This window comes from Manis pentadactyla, chromosome 1 (assembly GCF_030020395.1).
Source record: "Manis pentadactyla isolate mManPen7 chromosome 1, mManPen7.hap1, whole genome shotgun sequence".
NCBI classification, from domain to species: domain Eukaryota; kingdom Metazoa; phylum Chordata; class Mammalia; order Pholidota; family Manidae; genus Manis; species Manis pentadactyla.
In genome coordinates this window covers 79,822,932-79,840,698 of record NC_080019.1, presented here as the reverse complement: position 1 = coordinate 79,840,698, position 17,767 = coordinate 79,822,932, and positions in this window count along the sequence as shown.

Below are 17,767 nucleotides of genomic sequence, written 5' to 3'. Positions count from 1 at the left end.
AAGCCAGGCAGAGAAAGACAATTATCAAATATTTCACTCATCTGTGGAGTATAAGAACAAAGGAAAACTGAAGGAACAAAACAGCAGCAGACTCACAGAACCCAAGAATGGACTAACATTTACCAAAGGGAAAGGGGACTGGGGAGGATGGGTGGGAAGGGAGGGATATGGGGGAAAAAGGGGCATTACGATTAGCACATATAATGTAGGGCGGGGGGCATGAGGAAGGCAGTATATACAGAGAAGACAAGTAGTGACTCTATAGCATCTGACTACGCTGATGGACAGTGACTGTAATGGGGTATGTGGTGGGGAGTTGATAATAGGGGGGAGTCTAGTTACCATAATGTTGTTCATGTAATTGCACATTAATGATAGCAAAATAAAAAAAAAAAGAAGGGAGAAGCAGGGAGAGAGAGCAAGAAAGGGACAGAGGAAATAAGTCTGGAGAAGGGAATGCTCAGTTGTAGTAAATGCCCAGAAAGGTCAAATAAATAAGGATTAAAAATATTCCATATTGGATGAGAGGCGGAGCCAAGATTGTGGCATGAGTAGAGCAGCAGAAATCTCCTCCCAAAACCACATATATTTTTGAAAATACAACAAAGGATACTCTTCCTAAAAGAGAGACCAGAAGACACAGGACAACAACCAGACCACATCCACACCTGCGAGAACCCAGCACCTTGTGAAGGGGGTAAGATACAAGCCCTGGCCCGGTGGGACCCGAGTGCCCCACACCCCAGCTCCTGGTGGGAGGAGAGGAGTCGGAGTGGGGAGGGAGAGGGAGCCCAGGACTGCTGAACACCCAGCCCTAGCCATCCGCACCGGAGCGCAGACACACAGTGCATACGTAGGGTGCAGGAAACTAGGGAAAAAGGATAGTAAGACCTGTGAGTGGGTCCCTGCAGACGTTGCACCCGGGACAAAGAAAAGCGAGTGCTTTATGGAAGTCTAAAAGGGACAGGGACCACACAGCTGGAAGGAAGCATCCTGGGACACTTAGTCCAGAGGCAGGGAATCTGGGGATCTCTGGGCACTCTAAACCCCTGGGCAGCAGGGAGCACAGAGGCCCCTCATGGACATAAATAGCCTCCCGGCTGTTCCACCTACAACACAACTCCACCATATCGGAAGAGCAGCCCGAGGTAGGCCACGCACACAGCAACAGCGGAGATAAACTCCATAGCAGCCGGGCAGGAATCAGAAGCCCTGTCTGCGCGCAGCTGCCCAGCACAAGCCACTAGAGGTCGCTGTTCTCCCAGGAGAGGAAGAGAACAAACCAACAAGAAGGGAAGTTCTTCCAGCCGTCACTCGTGCCAGCTCTGCAAACTATCTCTATCACCATGAAAAGGCAAAATTTGAGGCAGACAAAGATTACAGAGACAATACCAGAGAAGGACACAGACCTAACCAGTCTTCCTGAAAAAGGATTCAAAATAAAAATCATAAACATGCTGACAGAGATGCAGAGAAATATACAACAGCTAAGGGCTGAAGTCCGGAGGGAGATCACAGATGCTAGGAAGGAGATTACAGAAGTGAAACAAACTATGGAAGGATTTACAAGGAGAATGGATAAGATGCAAGAGGCCATTGATGGAACAGAAACCAGAGAACAGGCATGCATAGAAGCTGACATAGGGAGAGAAAAAAGGATCTCCAGGAATGAAACAATATTAAGAGCACTATGTGACCAATCCAAAAGGAACAATATCCATATTATAGGGGTACCAGAAGAAGAAGAGAGAGAAAAGGGGTTAGAAAGTGTCTTTGAAGAAATAATTGCTGAAAACTTCCCCAAACTGGGGGAGAAAATAATCGGACCACGGAAATATACAGAACTCCCAACAGAAAGGACCCAAGGAGGACAACACCAAGAAACATAATAATTAAAATGGCAAAGATCAAGGACAAGGAAAGAGTTTTAAAGGCAGCTAGAGAGAAAAATGTCACCTATAAAGGAAAACCCATCAGGCTATCAGACTTCTCAACAGAAACCTTACAGGCCAGAAGAGAATGGCATGATATATTTAATGCAATGAAACAGAAGGGCCTTTAACCAAGGATACTGTATCCAGCACGATTATCATTTAAATATGAAGGAGGGATTAAACAATTCCCAGACAAGCAAAAGTTGAGGGAATTTGCTTCCTGCAAGCCACCTCTACAGGTTAATTAGGAGGGACTGTTCTAGACTAGAGCACTCCTAAGACTAAACAGATGTCACCAGAGAAAATAAAATCACAGCAAAGAAAGCAGACAAACAAAATACTAACTAAAGGCAAAAAATAAAATAAACTACCCACTAAAAGGAATTAAAGTAAACACAAAAGAGAACAGAATAAAACAACCAGCATATAAAGAATGAAGGAGGAGGAATAAGAAGGGAGAGAAGAAAAGAATCTCCAGAAAGTGTACATAACAGCTCAATAAGCGAGCTAAGTTAGGCAGGAAGATACTAAAGAAGCTAACCTTGAACCTTCGGTAACAAAGATTCTAATGCCTTCAATGGCAATAAGTACATATCTTTCAATAGTCACCCTAAATGTAAATGGACTGAAGGCACCAATCAAAAGACACAGAGTAACAGAATGGATAAAAAAGCAAGACCCATCTATATGCTGCTTACCAGAAACTCATCTCAAACCCAAAGACACGCACAGACTAAAAGTCAAGGGATGGAAAAACATATTTCAGGCAAACAACAGACAGAAGAAAGCAGGGGTTGCAGTACTAGTATCAGACAAAATAGACTTCAAAACAAAGAAAGTAACAAGAGATAAAGAAGGGCATTACATAATGATAAAGGGCTCAGTCCAACAAGAGGAATTAACCATTCTAAATATATATGCACCCAACACAGGAGCACCAGCATATGTGAAACAAATACTAACAGAACTAAAAGAGGAAATAGAATGCAATGCATTCATTTTAGGAGACTTCAACAAACCACTCACCCCAAAGGATAGATCCACTGGGCAGAAAATAAGTAAGGACACGGAGGCACTGAACAACACACTAGAACAGATGGACCTAATAGACATCTACAGAACTCTACATCCAAAAGCAACAGGATACACATTCTTCTCAAGTGCACATGGAACATTCTCACAATAGACCACATACTAGCCCACAAAAACAGACTTAGTAAATTCCAAAAGACTGAAATTCTACCAACCAACTTTTCAGACCACAAAGGTATAAAACTAGAAATAAATTCTACAAAGAAAACAAAAGGGCTCACAAACACATGGAAGCTTAACAACATGCTTCTAAATAATTAATGGGTCAATGAACAAATTACAATAGAGATCAAGGAATATATGGAAACAAATGACAACAACAACACAAAGCCCCAACTTCTGTGGGAAACAGTGAAAGCAGTCTTAAGAGGAAAGTATATAGCGATCCAGGCACACTTAAAGAAGGAAGAACAATCCCAAATGAATAGTCTAACATCACAATTATCGAAACTGGAAAAAGAAGAACAAATGAGGCCTAAAGTCAGCAGAAGGAGGGACATAATAAAGATTAGAGAAGAAATAAACAAAATTGAGAAGAATAAAACAATAGCAAAAATCAATGAAACCAAGAGCTGGTTCTTTGATAAAATAAACAAAATAGATAAGCCTCTACCCAAACTTATTAAGAGAAAAAGAGAATCAACACACATCAACAGAATCAGAAATGAGAATGGAAAAATCACAACAGACTCCACAGAAATACAAAGAATTATTAAAGAATACTATGAAAACCTATATGCTAACATGCTAGAAAACCTAGAAGAAATGGACAACTTCCTAGAAAAATACAACCTTCCAAGACTGACCAAGGAAGAAACACAAAATCTAAACAAACCAATTATGAGCAAAGAAATTGAAATGGTAATCAAAAAACTACCCAAGAAAAAAAACCCCGGGCTGGACGGATTTACCTCGGAATTTTATCAGACACACAGAGAAGACATAATACCCATTCTCCTTAAAGTTTTCCAAAAAATACAAGAGGGGGGAATACTCCCAAACCCATTCTATGAAGCCAATATCACCCTAATATCAAAACCAGGCAAAGACCCCACAAAAAAAGAAAATTACAGACCAATATCCCTGATGAATGTAGATGCTAAAGTACTCAATAAAATATTAGCAAAACGAATTCAAAATATATCAAAAGGATCATACACCATGACCAAGTGGGATTCATCCCAGGGATGCAAGGATGGTACAACATTTGAAAATCCATCAACATCATCCACCACATCAACAAAAAGAAGGACAAAAACCACATGATCATCTCCATAGATGCTGAAAAAGCATTTAACAAAATTCAACATCCATTCATAATAAAAACTCTCAGCAAAGTGGGTATAGAGGGCAAGTACCTCAACATAATAAAGGCCATCTATGATCAACCCACAGCCAACATCATACTGAAGAGCGAGAAGTTGAAAGCTTTTCCTCTGAGATCGGGAACAAGACAGGGATGCCCACTCTCCCCACTGTTATTTAACATAGTAGTGGAGGTCCTAGCCATGGCAATTAGACAAAACAAAGAAATACAAGGAATCCAGATTGGTAAAGAAGAAATTAAACTGTCACTATTTGCAGATGACATGATATTGTACATAAAAAACCCTAAAGACTCCACCCCAAAACTACTAGAACTGATATCGGAATACAGCAAAGTTGCAGGATACTAAATTAACACACAGAAATTTTGGCTTTCCTATACACTAACAATGAACCAATAGAAAGAGAAATCAGGAAAACAACTCCATTCACAATTGCATCAAAAAGAATAAAATACCTAGGAATAAACCTGACCAAAGAAGTGAAAGACCTATACCCTGAAAACTACAAGACACTCTTAAGAGAAATTAAAGGGGACACTAACAGATGGAAACTCATCCCATGCTCGTGGCTAGGAAGAATTAATATCGTCAAAATGGCCATCCTGCCCAAAGCAATATACAGATTTGATGCAATCCCTATCAAATTACCAGCAACATTCTTCAACGAACTGGAACAAATAGTTCAAAAATTCATATGGAAACACCAAAGACCCCGAACCCCGAATAGCCAAAGCAATCCTGAGACGGAAGAATAAAGTAGGGGGGATCTCACTCCCCAACTTCAAGCTCTACTACAAAGCCATAGTAATCAAGACAATTTGGTACTGGCACAAGAACAGAGCCACAGACCAGTGGAACAGATTAGAGACTCCAGACATTAACCCAAACATATATTGTCAATTAATATTTGATAAAGAAGCCATGGACATACAATGGGGAAATGACAGTCTCTTCAACAGATGGTGCTGGCAAAACTGGACAGCTACATGTAAGAGAATGAAACTGGACCAATGTCTAACCCCATACACAAAAGTGAACTCCAAATGGATCAAAGACCTGAATGTAAGTTATGAAACCATAAAACTCTTAGAAAAAAACATAGGCAAAAATCTCTTAGACATAAACGTGAGTGTCCTCTACTTGAACATATCTCCCTGGGTAAGGAAAACAACAGCAAAAATGAACAAGTGGGACTATATTAAGCTGATAAGCTTCTGTACAGCAAAAGACACCATCAATAGAACAAAAGACACCATCATATACAGTATGGGAGAATATATTTGTAAATGACAGATCTGATAAAGGGTTGACATCCAAAATATATAAAGAGCTCACCCACCTCAACAAACAAAAAACAAATAATCCAATTAAAAAATGGGCAGAGGAACTGAACAGACAGTTCTCCAAAAAAGAAATTCAGATGACCAACAGACACATGAAAAGATGCTCCACATCACTAATTATCAGAGAAGTGCAAATTAAAACCACAATGAGGTATCACCTCATAATAGTAAGGATGGCTACCATCCAAATGACAAACAACAACGAATGTTGGTGAGGTTGTGGAGAAAGGGGAACCCTCCTACACTGCTGGTGGAAATGTAAATTAGTTCAACCATTGTGGAAAGCAGTATGGAGGTTCCTCAAAATGCTCAAAATAGACTTACCTTTTGACCCAAGAATTTCACTCCTAGGAATTTACCCTAAGAATGCAGCACTCAAGTTTGAAAAAGACAGATGCACCCCAATGTTTATCGCAGCACTATTTACAATAGCCAAGAATTGGAAGCAACCTAAGTGTCCATCAGTAGATGAATGGCTAAAGAAGATGTGTTACATATACACAATGGAACATTATTCAACCATAAGAAGAAAACCAAGCCTACCATTTGCAACAGCATGGATGGAGCTAGAGGGTATTATGCTCAGTGAAATAAGCCAAGCGGAGAAATACCAAATGATTTCACTCATCTGTGGAGTATAAGAACAAAGGAAACACTGAAGGAACACAACAGCAGCAGTCACAGAACCCAAGAATGGACTAACAGAGGATCAAAGCCTAATTTGGCTACACAGAAAAAAACAGAAAATGAATTAAGATACGATATGAAGAAGAACTTCCAACATCAACATCCTTTGGAAGAGTCATTCCAGAAGATGAACATCAAAAACTTCAACAAAGATCCTGGCGCTACTGCAGTTGTAGCTGCAGTCATTCCACCGGTTCCTGGACTTGCCATTGGAATGAAGAAGGAGATATCTAAGCTGGCCTGAGCACACAGTAAAACAACAAATTTGACTGGATCTGTACTGTCAGAACTCAACCAAGAATTAGGAGAAGCAAGTTGCAGTGCTCCAAAATCATGCGACTATAGAATATCTACTGTTAAAAGAACACATGGGATGTGAACAGTTCCCAGGAATGTGTTGTTTTAATTTGTCTGATTTTTCTCAAACTATTCAAATTCAGTTAGACAATATCCATCATATCATTGATAAGTTTTCACAAATGCCTAGGGTACCTAACTGGTTTTCTTGGTTTCACTGGATATGGCTGGTAATTGTAGGTCTGCTTTTGTTATGTAGCTGTATTCCTATTATGTTAATGTGTGTACGCAATTTAATTAGTAGTTTGTTAAAACCTATACATGCTTATGTTACTCTACAAGAAGATACGTCAAAGAAATAATCAATCTTCCCATGTTTTCTTCCGTCTGCTACTTCTATAGCTTTTCTTCTTCCTTCCTAATTACAACCCTTTAGTAGAATTCGTGCCTCATATCGAAAATTACCGAGTATCATAATTCTTCCAAGTGGTAAAGATACCTCAAGACAAATGATGGGCATAGAAGCCACAGGGCATAAATCTGCAAAGCAGTAAAAAGCTAACCTTTTCGAAGAATATTGCTTCTCTCTCACTTACCAACTTTACATCTCCCTGTATGGCCCCGGAAGATGACTGGTTAGCCAGAGACGGGTAAGATTCCTCAAGGGAGGAACAACCTAAGACAGACATAGTTTCAGGGAGGCCAACAGGAGAGAAATTGGGGATCAACAGAGGTGAGGCTTAGAACCTCATCCCCCCCTGTTTTGAGAGAAATCCTCTGCATCTGTGGATGTCTTGTTGCCCTTGTCTAGCTTGGATTAATACTTAGTCTATAGGCACAGACCTCATCATCTACATTTGCCCTCTTACAGCATGAAATTATGTTTTCTACCTTTTTCTTGCATCTACCTACCACTTCAGCATTTTATTAAAAAAAATAATAATAATAAGGGAGAAATGTGGGTTTCACATATAAATCATGTATAAAAATCAAACAAATAATCATATCTGACTTGATTGTTTATAGTTCATGATGTGTGATCAAAACCGAAAGTTTCTGTGATATGACTGCCCTTGCACTGTTCACCATGTAAGAACTTATTCACTATGTAAGACCTTGTTCACCAAGTAAGAACTTGTTTGTTATGCTTCAGAAGATTGGAGACTGTTGAGATATAGGCTTGGGGTTTATTAATGACTGTGCATTGAGTCCCCTATACAGAATTTTATTGTTGTTAACAACCATTTGATCAATAAATATGAGAGATGCTCTCTGAAAAAAAAAATTCCATATTGCTTAATATACAGTGCATTTCCAGTTATCCAGTGTAACCAAATGCCCCAGGACTTAGTGGCTATTAGCATAACCTACTAGTATCGTCCATGGTTTGGAGGTGGATTGGGCTCAGCCACTCTGTGAGACTGGAATGATCTGAAGGCTTGATCAGTCAGGACAGCAAAGACAGTGTCCTGCTCACGTGACCGGTGCCCTAGTGCACCTCCACAAGGCCTTTCTCCAGTAAGAGCAGCCTACACTTCTTCCATAGCAGCTCAGGGCTTTGAGATAGAATGCAGAACCTGCCCAGCTAGTTCAGGACTGCACCTACACAGGATGCAGTATTCCTTCTGCTGTCCCAGGGCTGCCTAGATTCATGGGGTCTGGGGAGTGTGTGAAAAAATATATTTCTCTTCATGGCAGAGGAAGAAAGTGTTATTGCAAAAGAAGGTGTGTGATTGGACATATTGTGGCTATGTTTTGAAAGTACATTCTGCTCTAAGTTTATTATTACAGCTATCATTTATTGCATATTATGTACAATGTGATATAGTAGAGCTTCATATACATTATCAGCACAGCTTACTACAAAACTTTATAGATATTGTTATCCAAATATTTCTAAGTGAGAAAACTAGCTCTATGTGATTAAAAGACTTGTTCAAGGTGTCATAGCAAATATCCACTTGTGGTTATTCTTACATTCAGTAAACTACTGGAGTTAATGGTGTTTTTAAATAACTATCCCTAAGTGACAATTATTAAGAAATACTTGTCCCATTGTAAGTGGAAAACATTTATAGGGGAGGAGGAGGAAGAGGTGGAGGAGGTGGGAGAAGAGAGAGCTTGCAGAAGGAAAGAAATGGAGGCTCTATGAAGACAGAAGCTGTGTTTACTCCCATCTCTCTAGTGCCAAGACTAATGCTCAATAAATATGTATTAAATGGTTTTAAAAATTATTTCACTATTTACTATTTTTAAAACAATTATAATCAATACTCCAAACAGTAAGTCCATGTATGGCACTTGTCCTTAAAATATTGCTTTATGAAAACTTTTGTGAGCATACTGGTAATTACCTTAAATGTTAATTCTATAAAATATATTATATATTACCTATTATATACATCATACTATATATTAGAGTTATATAATATGATTAACTTATAAGTTAATTAAATTTTATCATTGGCACCACCACCACAGTGTCACAGTGCATTAAGTAGCTACCTGTTGGAGTCACCGAGATGTATTTCTTACCATCAAAATGCTCATTGCTTCAAAAAAGGGAAAAAATGTAAACACATTAAGAGTCACCCTAACCGTATAGGTCAATCTATACTACAGAGGTTACAACCCAAAATTTAAATATATCTGTAGAAAGATAAGGAATGTATCAGAAGAATTTTATGTTTAAAAAGAAGTTTGGGAAAAATCTTTTGGTTAGTAAGAGAATAAGTCATAGGATTTCACTGGTTCTTTGAATAAGGAACTTGTTAGAATAAGGAATCCTCAGTGGGCTCTGTAGGAGTATATGGTCTGGGCTCCATTATTTCTGAGGTTCCAGGAAGGCAAGAATAGAGAGAGAAGACCACAGATGCAGAGGGTTCTGAAGAGAATATTGAGTACTTGTGAATAAAACTCCTCTTTCTAGCTTCATTGCCAGGGGACAGGACTTCTTGAATGTTGCCCTTTTACTTTTTTTCAGCTCTTTGTGATCTGGTACCTCCTGAACTTGACAATCACCATGCATGCAGCCTGCCCAGCACCTAAAGTCTTAGCTAAACTCAGTGAAAAGTATTCAAGGATAGGCTGTACAGTCCCTGGTGATGTAGGGCCTGCCAAACCTCCCATTGTTTCTGAGAGGTTGAATTGCTTTGAACAAGTACAATTCAGCTAGAAGGGAGGGCCTTAGACAAAGGCAAGTATGGGACTGACTGCTCTGCAGTGATGGTGAATATCTTTCCCAGATAATTTGTAAAAGACTCTAATAGTTAGGAATGACAAGCCTGAGTTTTTAAAATCATGGAGATCAATGTAGAGCCTATAATTTAGGTCCTAATGAAGTCATCAGTGTATTTTTATATTGGTGAGATCTGTTCAATTTAGTTGACTCTACTTTCGACATAAACTGTCACCATAGTGCTTTCAACAAGAGCAACAACACAACGGGCATAATTTAAAGATTCTTTTTTATTAAAAATTAAAAATACAATCTGGAGTAAGGACTACATTCACCCTTATTATTGAGTACTCCCCCATACCCCAATGCAGTCACTGTGCATCAGTGTAGTAAGATGCCACAGAGTCACAACTTGTCTTCTCTGTGCTACACTGTCTTCCCCATGATTCCCCTCAAACCATGTGTACTGATCATAATACCCCTCAATCCCCCTCCCCCTCCCTCCCACCCCTGCCCTCCTTACCCCTCCTCTTTGGTAAAAACGAGTCCCTTCCTGGAGTCTGTGAGTCTGCTGCTGTTTTGTTCCTTCAGTTTTGCTTCATCATTATACGCCACAAATGAGGGAAATCATTTGGTACTTGTTGAGCATTTTTATATGAAGAAAGTGATTAGTATAACAAATGTCTGAAAATGATTTCAGATGATAAATATTGGAGGTTACTGGAGAAGAGATGGGAAAGGAAAGTATTAAAAGAAAAGGACATAAAAATCCCAGCTTTTCTGTAGTTACCTGGTGGTCAAATCAGGGTTCAGCAATGCAGATTAATCTCCTTGTCTGCTAGTGAGGAACCTGTCTCCCTCCCTCCCTCCCTTCCTGTGTCCCATCCTTCCCTCCTTCCCTCCCTCCGTCCCTCCTTCCTTCCTTCCTTCCTTCCTTCCTTCCCTTCCTTCCTTCCCTCCCTCCCTCCCTCCTTCCTTCCTTCCTTCCTTCCTTCCTTCCTTCCTTCCTTCCTTCCTTCCCTTCCTTCCTTCCCTCCTTCCTTCCTTCCTCTCTCCCTCCTTCCCCCCTTCCTGTGTCCCATCCTTCCCTCCCTCCCTTCCTTCCTTCCTTCCTTCCCTCCTTCCATTCCTTCCTTCCTATCCTTCCTTCCTTCCTTCCTTCCTTCCTTCCTTCCTTCCTTCCTTCCTTCCTTCCTCCCTCCCTCCCTCCCTCCCTCCCTCCCTCCCTTCCTTCCTTCCTTCCTTCCTTCCTTCCTTCCTTCCTTCCTTCCTTCCTTCCCTCCTTCCTTCCTTCCCATCCTTCCTTCCTTCCTTCCTCCCTCCCTCCCTCCCTCCCTCCCTCCCTCCTTCCTTCCTTCCTTCCTTCCTTCCTTCCCTCCTTCCTTCCTTCCTCTCTCCCTCCTTCCCCCCTTCCTGTGTCCCATCCTTCCCTCCCTCCCTTCCTTCCTTCCTTCCTTCCCTCCTTCCCTTCCTTCCTTCCTATCCTTCCTTCCTTCCTTCCTTCCTTCCTTCCTTCCTCCCTCCCTCCCTCCCTCCCTCCCTTCCTTCCTTCCTTCCTTCCTTCCTTCCTTCCTTCCTTCCTTCCTTCCTTCCTTCCCTCCTTCCTTCCTTCCCATCCTTCCTTCCTTCCTTCCTCCCTCCCTCCCTCCCTCCCTCTCTTCCTTCCTTCCTTCCTTCCTTCCTTCCTCCCTCCCTCCCTCCCTCCCTCCCTTCCTTCCTTCCTTCCCTCCCTCCCTTCCTTCCTTCCCTTCCTTCCCTCCTTCCCTTCCTTCCTTCCTATCCTTCCTTCCTTCCTTCCTTCCTTCCTATCCTTCCTTCCTCCCTCCCTCCCTCCCTCCCTCCCTCCCTCCCTCCCTTCCTTCCTTCCTTCCTTCCTTCCTTCCTTCCTTCCTTCCTTCCTTCCTTCCTTCCTTCCTTCCCTCCTTCCTTCCTTCCCATCCTTCCTTCCTTCCTTCCTTCCTTCCTTCCTTCCTTCCTTCCTTCCTTCCTTCCTTCCCTCCTTCCTTCCTCCCTTCCCTCCTTCCTTCCTCCCTTCCCTCCTTCCTTCCTTCCTCTCTCCCTCATTCCCCCCTTCCTGTGTCCCATCCTTCCCTCCCTCCCTTCCTTCCTTCCTTCCTTCTTGCCTTCTTACCCTGCTTCTTTCCCTGAACAGTTATTAAGCACTGCTATGTGTCAAGCACCATATTGAGAACACAAAAATTCCTGTCTTCATGGCTCTCCCATTGCTTTTCTGCTTCTTGAAATTTAAATGTTCAGAGTGATTGTTGTCTTTAATTTTAACTTCAGAGCTAAACATCCTAATAATATTTTAGTTATGACCATCAGTTACAGGAATGCTGGAGAAACTATGTGAAGATGCGGATTCCTGCTATGCAGAAACTTCAGCTGCCTTTACAATTAAAGACAACATAGAGCACATGATTCCATCATCTGGTTAAGTAACTAAAGAAAATTAAAAAACCACATTGTGAACTTTACTCAACAAGGGCTAACAAAAACATTGAGTCTGTGGAGGTTCATCTGAAGTTGGACAACCCACCTTTCTCAAACTTTGATTCTAACTTTCACATGTGCATTCACACCGTGTGTTGTATGGGTCAGTGGGCTGAAACCACATGGTGTTTAAGGTAGTTAATATTATCAAAGGAGCATCTGGAGGATGTTCAAGGTTAACGAGAATTCCATTCTTGGACATTTCATTGAACATTGGGGGTTCCTTTTAAGAGGCCTACCTTCAGTAAGATATCATTTTTATCAATATGAGCTAAAATCTTTCTTATTACATGAACATTCTTTGTTATCTCATAAACAATGTCTGAAATGAATAAACAGCAGTCTCAAAGTTTCCGCATTTATAATATATGACTGGAAGTAGACTTACAAGCAACCAGAGACACATACATGTAAGTAGCTTAATACAAAAGCAAGTTATGCACAGATGGTCTCAAAGTAGTTTTCCACTAAACACAGATGTTTGATTATATCACAGCATTGTTAAGTGAAGTATATTTGAGATATCCTATTGTTATTTTGAAGAACATTTCCTCTGCTCAAAGTTGTTTTCTCCTTTTGTTCCATTAGATAATTCACTAAATAGTCTGTCACAGGTGAGAGTGCTGAGGCTGAGAAAGGAGAAGTGACTTCTTTAAAGTCACACAGCTAATAATGGGGTGGGCCAGGATTTAAATGTTTTCTGACTAGACTGTCCATGAGTTTCATTTGATTTTTGATGATCCTCTGGTTGCTGGCTTCCCTGGTTGTCCTAACCTAATTTGGGTTTCAAAGTGTTTTTCTGTTTTTTTTTTTCTTTTTAGTGCATCAGCATTAAGTTAGAGAATAGAACAAAGGGAAAATTTTCAGGAGTGACCTTTACTCCCAATGTGCACGCACACATAGGCACTGACAGGTTCTCCAGAGGGAAAGTAAATCCAAAAAGTTGGATCCTGAAACAAAAATTTAAAAAAACCTGCCTGCAAAAGCTTGCCTTGAATTGATCTTGCTCTTTTCACTGTTTTTTGGAGGAGGTGCAACTGTATTAATATGGTCCAGACAGTTTTGAAGGGGGATGCCTGCTCCCTGTAGAAAGTGATATTACAACATGGAGTGATACTTCCTGAATTCAAAGATGGCAATAGTTGAGCTGTTGAGAATTTTTATGGAAATATAACACACATACATAAAATAAATATGCAAATTACAAGTGTGCAACTTGACTTTCTACTAACTGAACCTACCCATGCAAGCAGCTCACAAATCAAGAAAAAGGTGTGTCATCGACACCCAAGAAGCTCCTGTTGCAACCTCGTCTAGTCTCATGTCTCACCAAGGATAATCACTATCCCAACACTGTAGAGTAGTTTTAACTGGTTTCTAATTTTAGACAGATGGAATCAACATTTATGTATATGTGGTTCTCATTTGACCATTTTCATTGATGTATAGTATTCCATTGAAAGAAAAAAAAAGTGTGTATGTGCCTGTGTATAAACCACAACTTATTAATATAAGTTGTGATTGATAGGCATTTTGGCAGTTTCCAGTATGGAGTTATTACATATGATGCTACCATTAACATTCTTATGCATATATTATGCATTATGGATATATGTATACATTTCTGTTGGGTAAATACCTAAAAGTGGTATTATCCAATATATTTGGAAAGGTCCCTCTAGTTTTGGTATGAATGAAAGTAAGGAAGTCTTTGTAAAGAGACACTCTCAGTATATGTATTTTAGTTGTTGCTCCATGTGCAGATAAAAATGACCTTTACTCAGTTGTTTTGACAAATCAAGAAAAAAATAAGGAAAAAGCAATACAAAATTGTTCATATTATATGTCATTAGAGATAATAACATTTATTATTTTCTTAGAGCTTTACTATGTGATATGCACATAGCTTTTTTACATAGCTGAGATTAAATATACTCATCTTGTTTCTTCCATTTAACAATATACTATTAGAACACTCTCATGCCATAAAAAGGATTGTTTGGAATGGTCTGATAAAGGCAGCCAGTGGCAGATAAGAAAAGGATGGATGTTTTAAGATAAAGTAGTCAAACACTGGAGTGGGGCCAAGAAAAGAAATATTTCAAAAGAGTGTGTTAGATTTAGTGTAGGAGATTATTGATGAGCCTGGTGTGATGGCTTTAGTGGAATAATGGAATAGAAGCCAGATTTCAGTGGTCTGACTAGTGAATGGGAAGTGAGGGAGAGATGCGTGCTCACTAAAGTTCTGAGAAATTTACTTATGCTTAGAATTTCATGGGGATGCTTATTTTAGAAAGATCTTTTTTTCCTTCCCTTCCCTTCCTTCTCCCTTTCCCTTTCTCTTTCCCTTCTTTTCTCCTTATTTTCTGCTAAATAGAAATGCCCAACCATCTTCTCCAGTATTGTATGAAACATGCTGTAGTTTACATACATCAGATGCTCCCCAACTTTTAGGCTGTGGGTTTTTTTGTATTAAAGTTTTATAATTTAAAATATTTTTAGTATCATGTAACACTGTCTTTCAAGTGTTCCTCAAATGGTGGGTTGTTCTGGTGCTGAAATATGGGCCCCCAAAGCAACAATACTAGAATGGAATTTCACTTGGTTAAAACACTGTGAAGAAGGCCAAAAATCATGATTTTACCCAGTTCTGTCATTTTGGAGACAATGCTGAGAAATATGAGAGATAAGGCTGAAAACATGAAAGAAACATATGGTAAAAACATGCTATCATGACTATAGATGTACATATACTCTAAATTCATCACTCCATTGGCATTTATTCCTATGTGAATAGTTGTCTTGAATTATGTGTGGTATTCAGGAAATCATCCCTAACATAAAGTGCAATTGCCTTGTATATATAATTTTGTATTATGTTTTGTTCTGTGATATTATATCATAAGCTTTTTTGTGTTGTCTTGAATGGATGCATAGTATTCTTCCCTTTGGATATGCATAATTTACCTCACCAGTTTCCCATGTTTTATTTACGTTCCTTTTACTATTGTTGCAGTTATATGTAATATAATGATGAATATATTTGTGCATATGGTTTTCCCATATTTCTTAATGTAGTTATGATGGATTTCAAGCAGAATTTTCAAGTCAAAGAAGATGAGTATCTTTAAGATTCTTGTTATGTTACCAAATTATTTTTCCAAAATGTTAAAATATATTCATTTCAACCAGCAATATGAGTTTAACTCGACGTTATGTTTCTGAGATATATTCATGTTGCATTGCTCATTCATTCCAACTGATGAATATCATTTCATTTATTTATATCAGTAAAACCACAATTTACTGTTCTATTATTATGTTATTGACATGTTGATTGCAGCACATTATTACTTTAAACATACGTACCCTTGTGCACCTCTGATAATTTTTCTAGGGTAACTACTTAGAAGTAGAATTCTTGGTTCACAAGTAAACGTATCATCAGTTTTTCTAGATATTGCTCTGTCATATATCAAATAATCATTGATATATAGTGGGTCTGCTCATGGGCACTTTATCTTACCCCATTTTTCTATTTTTTCATGTCAATGCAAATAACATCTTGTTTTATTATTACAGCTTGGTAAAAGTTTTGATATGTGGTTGAGAAATTCCTGAAACCTTGTTCGATTTCAACATTATCTTGCTAAACTTAGCATTTTTGGTATTATCACATGAACTTTGGATAAGCTTATCATCTTCCCTGTTATTTTGACTGAAATTGCATTGAAATTTCATATGGGGGAAAATGGACTTTATAATAGTGAGTTTTCCTGCCCATGAACCTGGAATTTCTCTTCATTTATTTAGGTTTTCTTTTTTATTATTGCATTATAATTCTTTCTGTGAAAGTTTTAAATAATTTTGTCAAATTTATTTTTTGGTACCCCCAAGTTTTTATTGATATCATTGATGGCATCACTTGGCTTATTCTAGTTTGTTAGTACTGGTGTAAAGGTGCACTACTGATTTTATGTGGGTTGATGTTTTATACAGCAGTCATATTGATTACCTTATTTTAATATCCCCCCATCCCAACTGCCTGTAGATTTTCTTGGGTTTTCTTAGTAGACAATATCATCTGTAAATAAATTTTTGATCCTCTCATTCTTACACCTTATTTCTTTTTCCTGACTTCTTCCTATGATTAGTACCTAAACTATGGTGTAAAATAAAAGGGCATCTTTGTTCTCATCTTAATTTAATGCCAATGTGTCTAAATATTTATTATGATGCTTTTATTTAGTTAAGTATTGTAGTGTTATATTTTATTTTAATTCTTTCTTCTATGAAGGTGATTATGTTTCATTTGGCAATGTTTTATATTACATTAATAGATTTTCTGATCAAATAATCATGTATTGCTGGATTAATTCTACTTCATCATTATAGTTTTGATTTATTAATAATTAAATTTAGAATATTTGTACATATCTTTTTTTTGTTTGTTTGTTTGTGAGGGCATCTCTCATATTTATTGATCAAATGGTTGTTAACAACAATAAAATTCTGTATAGGGGATTCAATGCTCAATGCACAATCATTAATCCACCCCAAGCCTAATTTTCGTCAGTCTCCAATCTTCTGAAGCATAACAAACAAGTTCTTACATGGAGAACAAATTCTTACATAGTGAAAAAGTTACATGGTGAACAGTACAAGGGCAGTCATCAGAGAAACTTTCGGTTTTGCTCATGCATTATGAACTATAAACAGTTCAAATATGAATACTCATTTGATTTTTATACTCGATTTATATGTGGATACCACATTTCTCTCTTTATTATTATTATTTTTAATAAAATGCTGAAGTGGTAGGTAGATACAAGATAAAGGTAGAAAACATAGTTTAGTGTTGTAAGAGAGCAAATGTAGATGATCAGGTGTGTGCCTGTAGACTATGTGTTAATCCAAGCTAGACATGGGCAATAAAACATCCACGTATGCAGAAGATTTCTCTCAGAACAGGGGGGCTGAGGTTCTAAGTCTCACCTCTGTTGATCCCCAATTTCTCACCTGATGACCCCCCTGTGACTGTACCTCTCTTAGGTTGTTCCTCCCTTGAGGAATCTTACCCGTCTCTGGCTAACCAGTCATCTTCTGGGGCCATACAGGGAAATGTAAAGTTGGTAAGTGAGAGAGAAGCCTTATTGTTTGAAATGGTTAGCTTTTTACTTCCTTGCATATTTATGCCCTGTAGCTTCTATGCCCATCATTTGTCTTGAGGTATCTTTACCACTTGGAAGAATTATGATACTCGGTAAATTTGATATGAGGCACGAATTCTATTTAAGGTTTGTAATTAGGAAGGAAGAAGAAAAGCTATAGAAGTAGCAGGCGGAAGAAAACATGGGAAGATTGATTATTTCTTTGACGTATCTTCTTGTAGAGTAACTTCAGCATGTATAGGTT